Here is a 14,019-nt window from a genome sequence, read left to right as displayed (position 1 = left end):
AAATCAATTTCATAAAAAATATTTGTCAATTGATCACTTTTCACTTGTTCATAAAGTTTAAATCAGCAAAATGTTATAAGCAAAACTGTTTATCTTTGGTTAGTGAGGTTTACAAACATAATACAGTAATAGTTAGATCGCACAAATCGCGTATAATGTACTTTATTTATTATAATAATGAGTCTGAAACGATTTTCGAAGTGGTATATATTGCAGTTAATGGCATTGGCTACATAACTAATAATATTATTTGTTAGAAACAAAATGTATCAAGCATATTGGGTCATGAGACTAAAAATTCTTATTTCATAATCAGCAGTGTTTTAATGTCATAAAAAAGGTTCGAAGCGTCCCAGAATGGTTACAAACGCTTGTTTAGTATGAAGCAAGAATTGAAATATTATAAAACTGAAAATAAAAAAACTTCCTTGAAATAACGGTACAAAATTTGCACAGTTGAAGGTAAGAAAAATATAAGCCAAAATAGTTATTGCATAAAAAAATTAAGCAAAACGTTGACGTAAAAAATGCAAGTTTAAATATATAAAAAAGTGGAGTAAAATATTAAAAACCAATTCAGTAAGTTATCAAAAATCAAGCAAACCCATTTTATTACGCATAATATAATCAGTAATGTTATATAATATTATACTATGAGTAATTTTTTTATGCAAGTTGTCTATCCCTTCAAGCTCGTTTCACCCTTAAGGGTTCAGTCGAGTTTCAGTGTATAATGAGATTTAATTGCTTTCATTATATTTTAATTCAAGCTGAAGTTAAGCTATGCATAATAATTCAGTTAAAAGTAACTCAAAAATATTAGATATATATATATATATATATATATATATATTTAAATATATTTAAAAAATATAACTAGAATAATACCGCAGATATTTCAACTTCAATTTAAGTTGGCTAACATTATAGTGCAGATGACTTTTTTTCATAACTGTTAAAGCAAATATTCTAACTGTACCTTAATTTAAGTAAACGAGTTAAGCTACACATAAAAGTTGTTAAAAGTATGGTATTTTTGACTGAAAAACATAAATTAAAAAAAACTTTTTCGACGGATAACTTTAAGTTTGTTAAAACTAGCTACTTTATAGATTTAATAGATTTTACGTATGATACATCAAATAAAAACTCATTACTTATCAATTAACAGCGCTAAAATAGTAGAAAATGGTACTAATACGGATCACTACAAAAGACATTTACAGAAAGGCCTGAACAACCACTTGTACTTCATCAACCAATAATTTGTTTAGCAAATCCTTGTCTGCAGAAAAGTGGTTAGTTTTACTTTTGCGGTTGGATTCAAGCACACTCGGTTAACGAATCCCAATAGATAAGGCTTCGCCCTCCGAAACTGCACTGATTGCAATGTGATAAACAATACATTCTTTTTTTTCAATCATATTGAAATACTAACACTTTTTTACTGTTCCAACATCTTTTTAATATTCTTACTACTTAAAGATCGGAACATTACAAAGTGCAGGATTAAGGTAAACCGTTTCTTAGTAGAATGTTCAAAAACATATATTGGAGACTTCAGATACACTAACTTTGTAATTGAATTGAATCTCTTAGTTAGAATTGACGCTAAAGTAGAGTGCTAGGAGTTCCAATTTACGTAAACAAAGTAGCTTCATTGTCAGTATGTTTAAAAAAGAGACAGAGAAAGAGGGAGTAAATGAGAGAGAGTGAGAGAAAGGGAAAAAGAGAGCACGAGAGAGAAAGGTGATCGTAATACACAACTCAAGCTTTCTAACGGCTATGACTATAAATTAAAATACCAATTAAAAATTGACATTATGAACAAAGCTGCAGTATTGTAAGTTTGCAATACTTACTTTAATATTAAGATGTATGAAATTCGTATAACTGGTCCTAACAATTTTTTTTTTTTTCTTTCTTCAAGAAAAAAGAGACAAACTAAAGTTTTAAGTTTTATTTTTTTATATTTAATTAGTTGGTTACGTCTGTTCATAAAACCAGTAGAAAAAAAAAGTTATTGAAATTCATTAATTTGGTGTGCATACGTAAACGTAACGTACCGCACTTCCATAACACAAAATCACAATGTGTCATAAAATGAGCAATGAACTATATTATACACTAGTGCATACAATGTTTTTCTTTTACAATTAATATTACAATAACCAACTGAACTGGAACAGGTACTAAGAAGGGTAAAAGTATCCCAAACAATTTTTTCATTTAAATTTTCTGGGTGGAAAAGTACTATGAAAATATGTCTTGATGTCAAAATTTAGATCTATTGACCTTTATCAGTATATGTGATTAGTCGAAAAGTGTTTTTCAGTCTTCTTTAACCTTCTCAGCTTAATGAAAAAAAAATTCTGAAACAAATTTAAAAACTCACTTTTGAATGACAAGAATACAGAAAGTTATTTTCGAATTTTCGGTGCAAAATACAAATTTTGAGGAACGTTTGAGATTTTTTAAAATTTCAAAAAGAACCCTTATTCAAATAGTATAACAAAAAAAATTCTTCACAACATAAACGTTTATTTCTATTATCGTGAATTTTGCTCTGCTGAAAATAAATTTGTAGCAATGGTTTTACGAAGCTTTTTTTTGCATTTATATATTGTAGTGATGATACAGAAAAAAACTAAAAATCGTAGTTTTTCATTATTTTGCACCTACTTCATCATCATTTTTTATTATATTCCGTCACTTTCAAAATCTTGAATAGGTTATGATGATAGGGAGAGAAAATTATTCAACTAAAAATCATCTTATGGTGGGCAGTGAATAACTGCGTGGAAAATATGTAGCGAAAATGGTCTACTCCTCCGTTGCAGTTTACCCCACCACTGCCTTGCTCCCTCTCTCTCCACACACACACACAAGCGTGCGCGTGCCTGCGCATATATATATATATATATGTATATATATATATATATATATATATATAAGTGCTATACGTTCGGCTCCTATGAAGGGCGCTACTCTGGGCACTCAGCACTTGGGAGAAGGAAGGGACAAGAAATGCTTCCCATTACTGGGAGGGGGTACGGAGGGTACGGGCAAATTAGGCGATTTCGCTGCGAGGAGGTCGACCATCTTCTCGAGGAGCATTGCGGTGTAGTTTTAGATTCATAAAACATCTAACTTCTTTAAAGTTATTTAACATTCCAGAAACAATATCTTTATATCTAGGATCTTTATTATTTCCTAAAAATTTTTTCGTCACTTCTCTGAATTTTTGCCATGCTGCTTTTTCTTTAGCTGTCATAAGTCTTTTAAATTCCTCATTTTTTAGCATCTCTCTTATTTGAGGTCCCGTAAAAAATCCCTCCTTTATTTTAGCTTCACAAACCGATGGAAAGATTTGAAAGATATGCATGAAAGCATCGCTTTGGTTTTTGCTCATTGCTTTGACGAATTGCTTTGCAAGGCCAAATTTAATGTGCAGTGGCGGGAGAAGACCCTTTTGCATAAGTATCAAACTTTCTCTTAAAACATTTTTTAAACCTGGAGTAACGTTTCTTCTCGGAGGCCAGACTTTTCTCACATAGAGTATATCTTGAGCTCGACTATTCCACTCGCTAAGAAAGCATGGATATGATGTGAATCTTTTTTGTAAGCCGAGCATGATTGTAGTTATTTTCAGATCGCCACAAATAGCCCATTTATGTTCATCATATTTTAATTTTTGTAATAAAAAATGCAAATCATGATATTCTTGGTTCATTTAAACAGAATGAGCAATAGGTAAAGGGGCATACACATTCCCATTGTGAAGCAAGATAGCTTTCACACTTCTTATCAAAGAATCAATAAAAAAGACGCCAATCACAAGGTCTGTATCCTGTGTCAAATTTCTTAACCAAACCTTTGATATCAATGCAGTAAATCAAGTTGTTTATTTTTCAAAAAAACTTTCTAAATTGTTTGTCTCTTGAACGGTAACATGTAACGTGTGTTCCAGGAGCCAAGCATTTTTTTCTTTAATTCTTGATGCTAGAAGTTCCGAACTTTTTTTTGAAAGACCCAAATCACGACAAAGATCTCTTACATCAGCTTGGGAAAATTTTTCTTTATTTCTATTGACTTCATCTTCCTAATCTGTTGAAATTTCGTGAGTTTCTATTTCTTCTTCTTTAGGTGTATCGAAGGATTGATCTAGCATTTCCGCTTCGTCTGATGCTTGGTCCGCATGCTATACGCGGATAAGAGATAGATTTTTTATTATTATGGTTGTAACCATGTAGATTAATTGAACATAAGTAGCAATCAGACTCGTGATTTGATGGTTTTCTCCATTTCATCGGAGAAGAAAATATCTGCCTGTTCTTTTTATTCAAAATATTGCGGCATCTACTACAGACAACTTTTGGTGTAAAGCAGTTACTTAAAGAATCAGTTTCAATTACAAAGCATTCACTATATTTTTTTTTCAATGTTTCCGAGAATGTGAATTTATTCTTCGTCATATACTGCCCGCAAATAACACAAAAGATGTCCGGATTATTTTTGCAAGGACTTGGACTTGTAACATTTGACTCTACAGAGGCCAAGTTTCCCACCAATCTAGAGCTACGATCGCATGATGACGACGCCTCTGGGCCCGCTTTCCCACCCTGACCAGCCGCTGATTATGGGTTTCCGAAGCCCTGTCTCGTAATACTTTTCCGTGTGGTTGCCATGGTGGCATAAACGCCGCAACCCAGAGACTTCGCTGGATAGTGGGACAATTCCGTTGCCCACCGTCATTACGTGAAGATGCCCTGGGTGCAACCACACGTAAATTTATTGTTGAAATGCATTGAAATGTATAAATGTATAATATAAGTGTAAAAAGCTAAAAATTTTGCCCCCAAAAAACTCCATCCTGACATGATGAACTTTATTCATAAATTTTTATACAACTTCTTGTTAGTGTACGAAATTCGAACGCGTGTGAGAGTCTTTTATATATATATCTTTTTCCAATTGATAAGTTGCATCGTAAATAACGGATAGAAAATAAACTGGGAGAAATAACAAAAATTTATATTAATGAACAAAAATAAGTATTCTTGTGTTACATATAAATTACGTAATAATAAGTGTACCTTACTCATAATATTTAGGCCTACTTATGAATAAGGTAATAGTTCTTTTGGGCCTGCTTAATCCTTCCTCTTTAACACAACTCCACTATCACAACTACGGTATCTACTTGATTCTTCTTTAATTCAATTAGTGCAGAATATAAGCCAGGGTTTGTTTGCTAACTAATTTTTGTAAAGTGAATGTACCATCCTTTTCTTAGGTCATTTGTTTTACGGGATTTTCAATGATATAACGTTTTATTAATGTAGCTTTGTCATAATTGTAAGGCCAGAATAGATAACCTGTTTGCCCAGCTTCCTCTTTGCTTATTGTGTCATAACTAAGAACATAATTGAATCTGAATTATTTGACGATAGATTGCATTTGCTGAGGTATGTCACGTGTTTGATTCTGAAAAACGCTTTTAATTTCAACTGATACATTGTTTATATAATTATTATGTCCCAAATATGAACCAACCATTGGGGATTTCTTGGTATTCTCTTGCATGAGTATACGTCCAAATAAAAAAGCAGAAAATACTGGGATAACCAAGAAGAATGTAATAACACAAATTTATAATAGCTATCTTAAAGTCAGTCATAGTAATATGGGTCTTTCGGTAACAACAATGCGTTAACTAACTGCCATATTTTGTACATAATTATGTGCACATCTCTTACATGTACCCAAAATAGCAAATGCTTGCATTAATATATAGGTGATACCTGTGCAAATAGTTGACGATAAATATGTATGTGTAATAAAAACAACATAGAACTGTTATCTTAAAAAATTGATCCAAAACTGTACGTGAACATCCAAATTTTGTCTTATCTTCGCAATCGCAATGAACGTTGTTAGCGGATTCATCAGTTTTTTATTTCACGTACAAAAAATCGACAATGATGAGTTTGTTTCGAATGATACTAGAAAAATTATATTATGCAATAGTATACATTTAGATTTCGCAAAATTGTGAGGGTTGGAAGTCCAAAAAATTGAAGCGATAAAAATGACGTGTAAAATTAGTGCTGAAAGTAACATCTTATATTTGTTTACAGAAAAATCTCATCTTAACGCAAACTCATTTCTTCTCTGGGATCTGATGAAAATTGAGGAAAAAAGAAATTTGAGTTAATACATTTGGGTAAATGCGTTCGGGCAAATAAATTGAGATAAATTATTACTTGGATACGCGACAGCTTTGGCAAATGGATTTGGGCAAGTGGATTCAGGCGAATTAGTACGGATCATTTTTGTTAGTAATCTATATGAACTCAAAACTTTTCCATGACACCAAATTAGTCTCTGTATATTTATCAGATTTTGTATCAATGTTATAATTATTACACTAACTCCTAAGTTTAGGAAATAAATCCAGGTACTGGCAGTTATTTTTAATCGTCTTATGTAACTATTTTGTGACTTCAAACATGTTATAAGAATTTTTTGTACTGGACCAATAGTAGTTTAATAATAATCTTTACTAAAAAAAAATTTTGTTTTCAAAATAAGACAATCCTATGTATGTGAAGTAGAAGCAGTAATAAATATCTTTATATGCTAAACTAGTCTTAGAACATTGTGAAAACAAAAGGTTGATGAAGTGCCTTGAGTATATCAGTCGAGTAGAGACACAATTATTCATATTTAAAAAAGTACAGTAGCATACAGATGTGTTTAATAATATTAGTACTGGCACACAAACCTTGAAAGAGCTTAAATTAGCCATCTAATTTTTCCTTTACTCAGAGAGACTCTTACTTTCAGAGGAGTTCTAATAATTAATCAATCTTAATTTTTTTTTTAATTTTATGCTGCTAACTTAGCTAAAACTGCAAACTATCTGTGGTCTTTTCGTCAATTTTATAACTAAGAAAAACTTTTTCTAACTCTTGATTATTTACCACTTGTCCATTCGTTAGTTAAAAAAATATTTTTTGAACATCCTTATACATCTTGTACATGATCAGTATGTCAGTCACGTAGATAACAATAAATAAAAGTGCAATACTTACTGTTCTTGTAATAGACTACAGCCTTGTATTACCTAAAGCTCATTATATTAGTACTCTCTATGATTTTAGTATTGACACTGAAGTAGGAAGAAAATAATGTGAGTATAGTAGATTCTCTAAATAAAAGTATTTTCTGCAATTCGCCACAGTATCACAGTAACAGCATTTTTTGCTTTTGCTGATATTGACTTATTATTTGTTAGATGTAATTTGTGTTCCATATTTCTTATGATACCAATTTAAAAACTTGTTATTATACCAGTATTTACGTTTATGCAACGTTGAAATTTTCACCCTTTTAAGTTTGATCCACTTATCACACAAAAGGATACATCGTTGACTTTATTCATTTCAGTCTACCTAAAATTATTTTTGCCTTATCCCGTTATAAGAACTCTAGTATTGTTCTTAGTAACGTCCAGTATTATGGCAATAACTTAAAATGAATTTTCATTGTATCAAAAGTGTTTCGCATACTACATGCTAAGGAAACCTTACACGGAAAACAATTTGGTACTTAAATAGCCTAGGTGATTAGACTGTTTGTGTTCAACCACTTCTTGGAGCTATGAAGGTAAAACCTATATAGGTAAAATGGCGGCAGATTGAATGTTCAAAATTCATACCTATGTATACAAAGAAACCAAGCTCTTCCAATGTGCCGAAATGGTTCCTTGACTTGAGCTCATGCGCTCCCCCTCTTTGGCTTCTGAACGTTCAATGCTACCACTGAACTGTAGAGAGCCTACCATCAGAGTAGGGTGGCGCCAACGAACGACGCATCGCCGTTCAATGCTGTATTGAACGTATACAGTGCAATCTTCCGCCTGTGAGAAGTTGAGCTCCGAACTATCATACCTCTAAGAGGTGGTGGAACACAAACAGTCCAATCACCGAGGCTGTTTAAGTACCAAATCGTTCTGCGTGTATGTGGCGTGTGCATTTAATATCCTTTTTCTTAGGCGTCGATTAATAGAATCAGAACAGTAACATTAAATTTTTTATTATTACATGCACAAACTTTCAGTCTTTAGATTATGGCTAGAACACCACATTTTTGTTCGTAACTTGCTTTATACTCAGTTCTTTGTTGTGTGGGGACTCTGTCCCGTCGGACAAGAGCAGGGGCCTTCCCCTCTCTCCACGCGTCCCTCTCGTATGGTCTTCGTTGAGCTACGCTGCTGCTCAGCTCAGTTCGCGCTCTGTCGTCACTCAAGCACTATCGCTCCAGGCTATTCTCATGGCTCATGCCACCAGGCTTTTTAATCTCGAATAAACCAGTCATTGTTATCTGTATGACAAAGAAGTATTTTATTGGCCTGGTTAATTCCACCTCCTGGTAAGTTCCTGAACACGGCAGAATTGGGGCTGTCTACCTGCTAGTTGGAGATACATCTGGCACTGCTGTACCGACCTAACCAGCTAACCCCAAATTGGTGACCCTGACGTCCACTACGCCAGGATCACATGGAGCGAGCATGCGACAAACACACAACGCTACTATCTTCAGGTGCATCTGCAAGAACTAAAAAAAGCAGGCAAATTCTCTATACTATTGCACGCGCGTGCCGTTAACAACCATCTTCTGTAACGCACTAGTTATTCATTTAACGGCGTTGTTGAGAACGTTGTAGATATGTGTTTGCGAGAAAAAGCAAATTACCGCTTCCAGAGACAGTGCTACTGCCATCTTTTTTAGTTTGTTCTTTCTTGAGCACGTGCCTGTGCGAGCGCTTTAGTTGTTTACCCCGCGCACACACATCTTGTTAATACATATATACACTCACGCAGATGCGCTGCTGACAATCGTCACTATTCTGAAAAGTGTTTACTTGCACGCGCCTTTTACTGACTTTTCCGTGCGAATTCAATTTTGAATATTTTTGCGTTTCTGCCGGTTGCAATAACCAAGTTTCATTTATAAATATTAAGCGAGCGAATCGTATAATTGTGATTCACTGATTCAACAATTCTTGTTTTAACTGCGATTTACTGTTATTGCTCATTCTGGCATCTTACTTTTTTTAACGGATTAATCTTTATTTTAAGCTTTTTATTCTTTGTCTTGCGTGCTCTATTTATTCTATTACAATTATGGAAGTGACCAAAGAGCAATTTGATCAGCTGACAGCACATACGGTTACAGTAAACAATGAAATTGATGAACTCAAACGTAAGCCACAGCCCACCGACAACTCTGGTAACTCCCCGGCAAGCGTAGTAGCGTACCACGCGCGCAAAATCTCGCTATTAGAGCCAACTCGCATGCTTGGTTCACTCTCGCGGAAATTTCTCTTCGTAACGCAAAAATAAAAAATTCGGTCACGCAAGCAGATCTTGTTACGAAAAAACTTGGAGACCATGTTCTCTACGCTCTTGATTTGTTACATCTAACCCCGCGTCCGACGGATCTCTACGATCAATTAAAAAAGCGCGTGTTGGATACATATGGCGGGTCAGTGGAGGAATGCCTCCGTCAATTATTGCGAAATCAGGTCTTGCTTAAGGGAAAACCTTCGCTCATTTTAGCTTGCATGTGTGCCTTGGAGACTAATTGCGGGGATGGCATCCTCTGAGTGGTTTTTATGGAGCAACTTCTCCCCGCGTGTTGTGCTGCCTTGTCCATTTATAACATAATCTCGTTAACATAATTGACCGAGGCTGCTGACCGATTTTATGCTTCTCTTTCACCTGATGGCTCTAATGTCTCTTCTGTCAACTCACGTAATACTTTTAGTGATGCAACCATCTCAATTGACTCTCACATTTCTGCTCTACGAGCTAAAGTCTCGGCTGGTCGTTTTCAGATTTCATCGATGGGCGACAAGTCGTTTAGTACCCTAAAGCAGCTGCTTTTTAACGTCGACGACCTCAAAAAGCAGTTAGACATTATCATGGGTAATGCTCCCGATCCTCTAAAAACTCCTTAGCGAAACCGTTCCCAGTAGCGAAATCATAAAAAGTCTAACAGAAACAGAAACAAAAGTCACTAAAAGAAACCTACCGGTACTCAGCTTTGTTATTATCATAAAAAATTCGGTGACAAAGTTTGCTGCTATAAGAGCGGCCATTGCCTAAGAAAATCTCCAGAAAACTAGACTCCCTCTCGTGTAGAAGCGTCGAGTGGGACCTCAACTTCAAAACGCTTCCACATTCGGAATATCGATTCCGGCAAGGACCTCTTGATTGACATAGGAGCAGAGATCTTCCTCCTCCCCAAGACAGATCCCAATACCAAACCTTCGAATTTAAAGCTTTTTGCAGCCAATAATTCAATCATCAACACCTACGGTGAGGTTGACATGGCCCTTTATTTACGTTTCAAACGTCGCTTTTTTAGAAATTCCGTTACAGTGACATCCCGAGCCCAATCTTTGGCGTTGAGTTCTTGAATTTTTTTAGTCTAATTGTTGACGTTCGTAAGCGCAGGATTATTGATCCATCTACTGACACTTTTTCTATTGAGTCCATTAAATTGACTGACTGCTCTTCTTCGTTTTGCATTAATGATTCAAACTCTTTTGACTCCAAGCTTCTCTCAGATTTTCCAGAAGTGACTGGCGAAAAGCCAGCCTCACCTATGACAGCTAAAGATGTGTTTCATCACATCTAGACCAATGGTCCTTCAGTTAGGGAGTGCACTAGGTGCCTTGACCCCGAAAGATACAAGGAAGCTCAGGAAAAATTCAAGAAACTGGTCAACTGAGGTACTTTTAGATACTCCAAAAGCCCCTAGACCAGTCCCATTTATATGGTTCGGAAAAAAGATGGTTCTTGGCGCATCTGTGGCGATTATCGTCGCCTCAATGCCATTACGGTTCCAGATAAATTTCCTTTTTCTTACTTGCATGACTATTCAGTCAATCTACTCAGCAAGAAGGTCTTCTCGAAGCTCGATCTTTACAAAGTATACTATCAGATTCCTGCAGCTCTTACTAATGTGGTAAAAACCGCTGTCACTACGCCATTTGGACTGTTTGAAATACGTCTTTATGCCATTTGGTTTCAGAAACGTCTCACAATCATTTCAAAGGTACATTAACTGGACTCTAGGTGATCTCGACTCTGTTTTCGTCTACCTGGACGGTATCCTCATTTTTTCTTCCGTCACAGAGGAACATCAAGAACACCTTCGAATCGTTTTTGAACGCCTCAAACTCTTTGGCCCTAAAATTAACGTTCCCAAATGTGAGTTTGGCAAATCGGAGATAGTCTTACTTGGTCACCTTATTGACCAGGAAGGCTCTAAACGTTTCTCTCGATCGTTTTTCTCGTTGGGTAGAAGCTATCCCACTCAAGGACATTCAAGCTTCCACAGTACTCCGGGCATTTCAAGAAACTTGGTTCTCTCATTTTGGTGCCCCAAGATTTATTACTACCGATCAAAGTTGACAATTCGAATCTGCCATCTTCAAGGCCTACTTTTCTTTTATAAGCTGCCAAAGAAAATGGACCGCAGCTTACCACCCAGCTGCCAAAGGCCTGATTGAGCATTGGCACCGTAGCTTCAAAGCTGCCTTCATGTACCACAATAGCCCCAACTCGGTAAAACTTTTACCAACAGTTCTTTTAGGCCTTCTCACTACCATTCGAAGCGACACCGGAGCTTCGCCAGCTGAATTTTTATATGGTACTACTCTTAGCATTCCAGGCAAATTTTTTGTCCCGGATAATTTTTTCACCGATGACCAAATCTTCATTGAAGATTACCGTCAATAAATGAGGGAACTCAAACCTGTGTCGGTCGAACATCGCCACAGACCTCGTCCCTTCTTCAAAGATCTCCGCTTGATCTCATGTTTTTTGTCGCTCTCACTGAATGAAATCTCTTGATCGACCTTACTCGGGGCTTTACAAGGTTACAGAGCAAATCTCTGATCCTGAATGTAAGTTGACATGAAGGGAACTCAAAAGGTTGTCTCCACTGAACAACTCAAACTGGCTCACTTTGTTTCCGAGGATCTCACCACTCCAATGCTAGATCTCACTGTACCCGCAATTCAGCCTCCAAGGCCCATACAAATCCTGAAAACTTACCCTTGTGCAAAGAAGTGCAAGGAAAAAATTTTACACTTGAATAAAATTAAGTGAAAACTCAATTTTTCTCACCAAGACCTGATCTTTTTGTTAGTCAACTAAGTTATTCTCTAGTTACTTAAAAACTACTACTATGACATTAGTATGTATGATTAGGACTAACTATTATGTCACATTTTTTTTCTAATCGCAAACCAAAAGTTCTGCACTAAACTTGTTATCGATAAGAGTGTCTTTCCACTGTAAACTTAGCTTATGACTTTTGTGATCATAAATTATGTATTAAAGTAGTTTTAAGTTGAACAATGCTACTTCCTTTGACTATTTTTTTGTAAACTTAGCTTGTTATTTCGTGATCAAAGATTACACATGAAAGTAATTGTATGCTCAAAATGCATCCTGGGATTTAATTTTTTATTGTAAACAAAGTTTATGCATTTTGTTCACCAATACCTTTGTGTTTCAGGCAAAGTAAACATGCATTTTGAACCGCCTTATTAATTTTAACGTTTATAATACTACATATTTCATAATACATCGTACAGCGTTACTACGGGGGGAGTGCGAGGGGACTATGTCACATCGGACAAGAGCAGGGGTGTTCCCCTCTCTCCGCGCGTCCCTCTCGTATGGTCTTCGTTGAGCTGCGCCGCTGCACAGCTCAGTTCGCGCTCTGTCGTCGCTCAAGCGCTATCGCTTCGGGCTATACTCATAGCTCGTGCCACTAGGCACATGTAATTTCTTAATACTTGATAAACCTGTCATTGTTATCTTTATGACAAAGAAGTATTTTATTTTCCTGGTTAATTACACCTCCTCGCAAGTTCCTGAATCCGGCAGAATTGGGGCTGCCTATCTGCTGGCTGGAGATACATCTAACACTGCTGTACCGACCTCACTAGCTAAACCCTACGTTGTTTTTTTTTTGTTTTTTTTTGTACGCATTGTTTCTTTCTTTATGCCAAAAAAATAATTGTTTAGTTTGTTTTATGTATATAGTATATTTAACATTTTTAACGCTATCTTAATGAATATAAAAGTATTTTGAATTTTCATCAACAAACATTAACTTATTTTTTTATAATCAATTATTTCCTTCATAATAAAATGAGCTGGCTACAAGAGCTTAGTATAATCAAATTTAGGCAAACTGTTTATCTTAATTTCGTAATTTAAGTTTGGCGACCACTCTGATACCTTATAAGGACCAGTTGAGGCCGTTCAAGAGATTTTTTTACTAGAAAACCTCTAAGAAACATATGAGAATAAATGTAGAGATCCTTAAAAAAAAGTGTGCAGTTTGTTATAATGTGTGACAGGAACTGGTTTGAAATTTCGCATGTGCTCTCAAAATTTTTTTAGGAAACATTGTGGACCAAGAGTAAAGTTGTCCAGCAGACAAAACTCATCAGGAACGCTGAAGGTATATCGATGAAAGTAGTCAGCAGGAAAACCCAATTAATAAGTACGTACAGAAGTTCTGAGTCATAACACTGAAGCAAGCATGACAGTGAACAATTGTTCTAAGTCAGTTACGATTGCTGTGGCTTCCAAGTATTTTTTAAGGTCATGGTGCCTCCATTTAACAATGCCGTTCGTAGCTAGATCATAAGTTGTGATACGAATCTGCTGAATGCCTAGTAAGCTAAGAGGAGCTCTAAACCCATGTGACTTGAACTGACTTCCCTGATCAGTTGTCAAAGTTCGAGGAGCAGCAAAGTGAAGTGCAACACTTCATGTTTTATTTCACAGCCTTTTACGTCTAACGTATTGAAAGGACTATGTATTTTCACCGTTAGACTATTTTTATTATAAAACATTTTGTCTCTGCCGCATTTTTTGTCCTTATGCGTTATTTTTTTTCCGGTATACTGCGACAACCTAC

At 35.7% G+C, this 14,019-nt stretch overlaps 1 protein-coding gene across 2 annotated transcripts in view; it reads left to right on the top strand.

Moving 5' to 3' along the window:
- Positions 1–14,019, top strand: part of Lrch (Leucine-rich-repeats and calponin homology domain protein) — a 757,344-nt gene that overhangs the window by 520,480 nt on the left and 222,845 nt on the right. The gene's annotated exons all lie outside the window — the stretch shown is intronic.

This window comes from Copidosoma floridanum, unplaced genomic scaffold (assembly GCF_036245765.1).
Source record: "Copidosoma floridanum isolate Cflo_tuat_1 unplaced genomic scaffold, Cflo_Japanese_pri ptg000005l, whole genome shotgun sequence".
Lineage (NCBI taxonomy): Eukaryota > Metazoa > Arthropoda > Insecta > Hymenoptera > Encyrtidae > Copidosoma > Copidosoma floridanum.
Note: the sequence above shows the minus strand (reverse complement) of the source record. Positions and strands in the feature narration are given on the sequence as shown.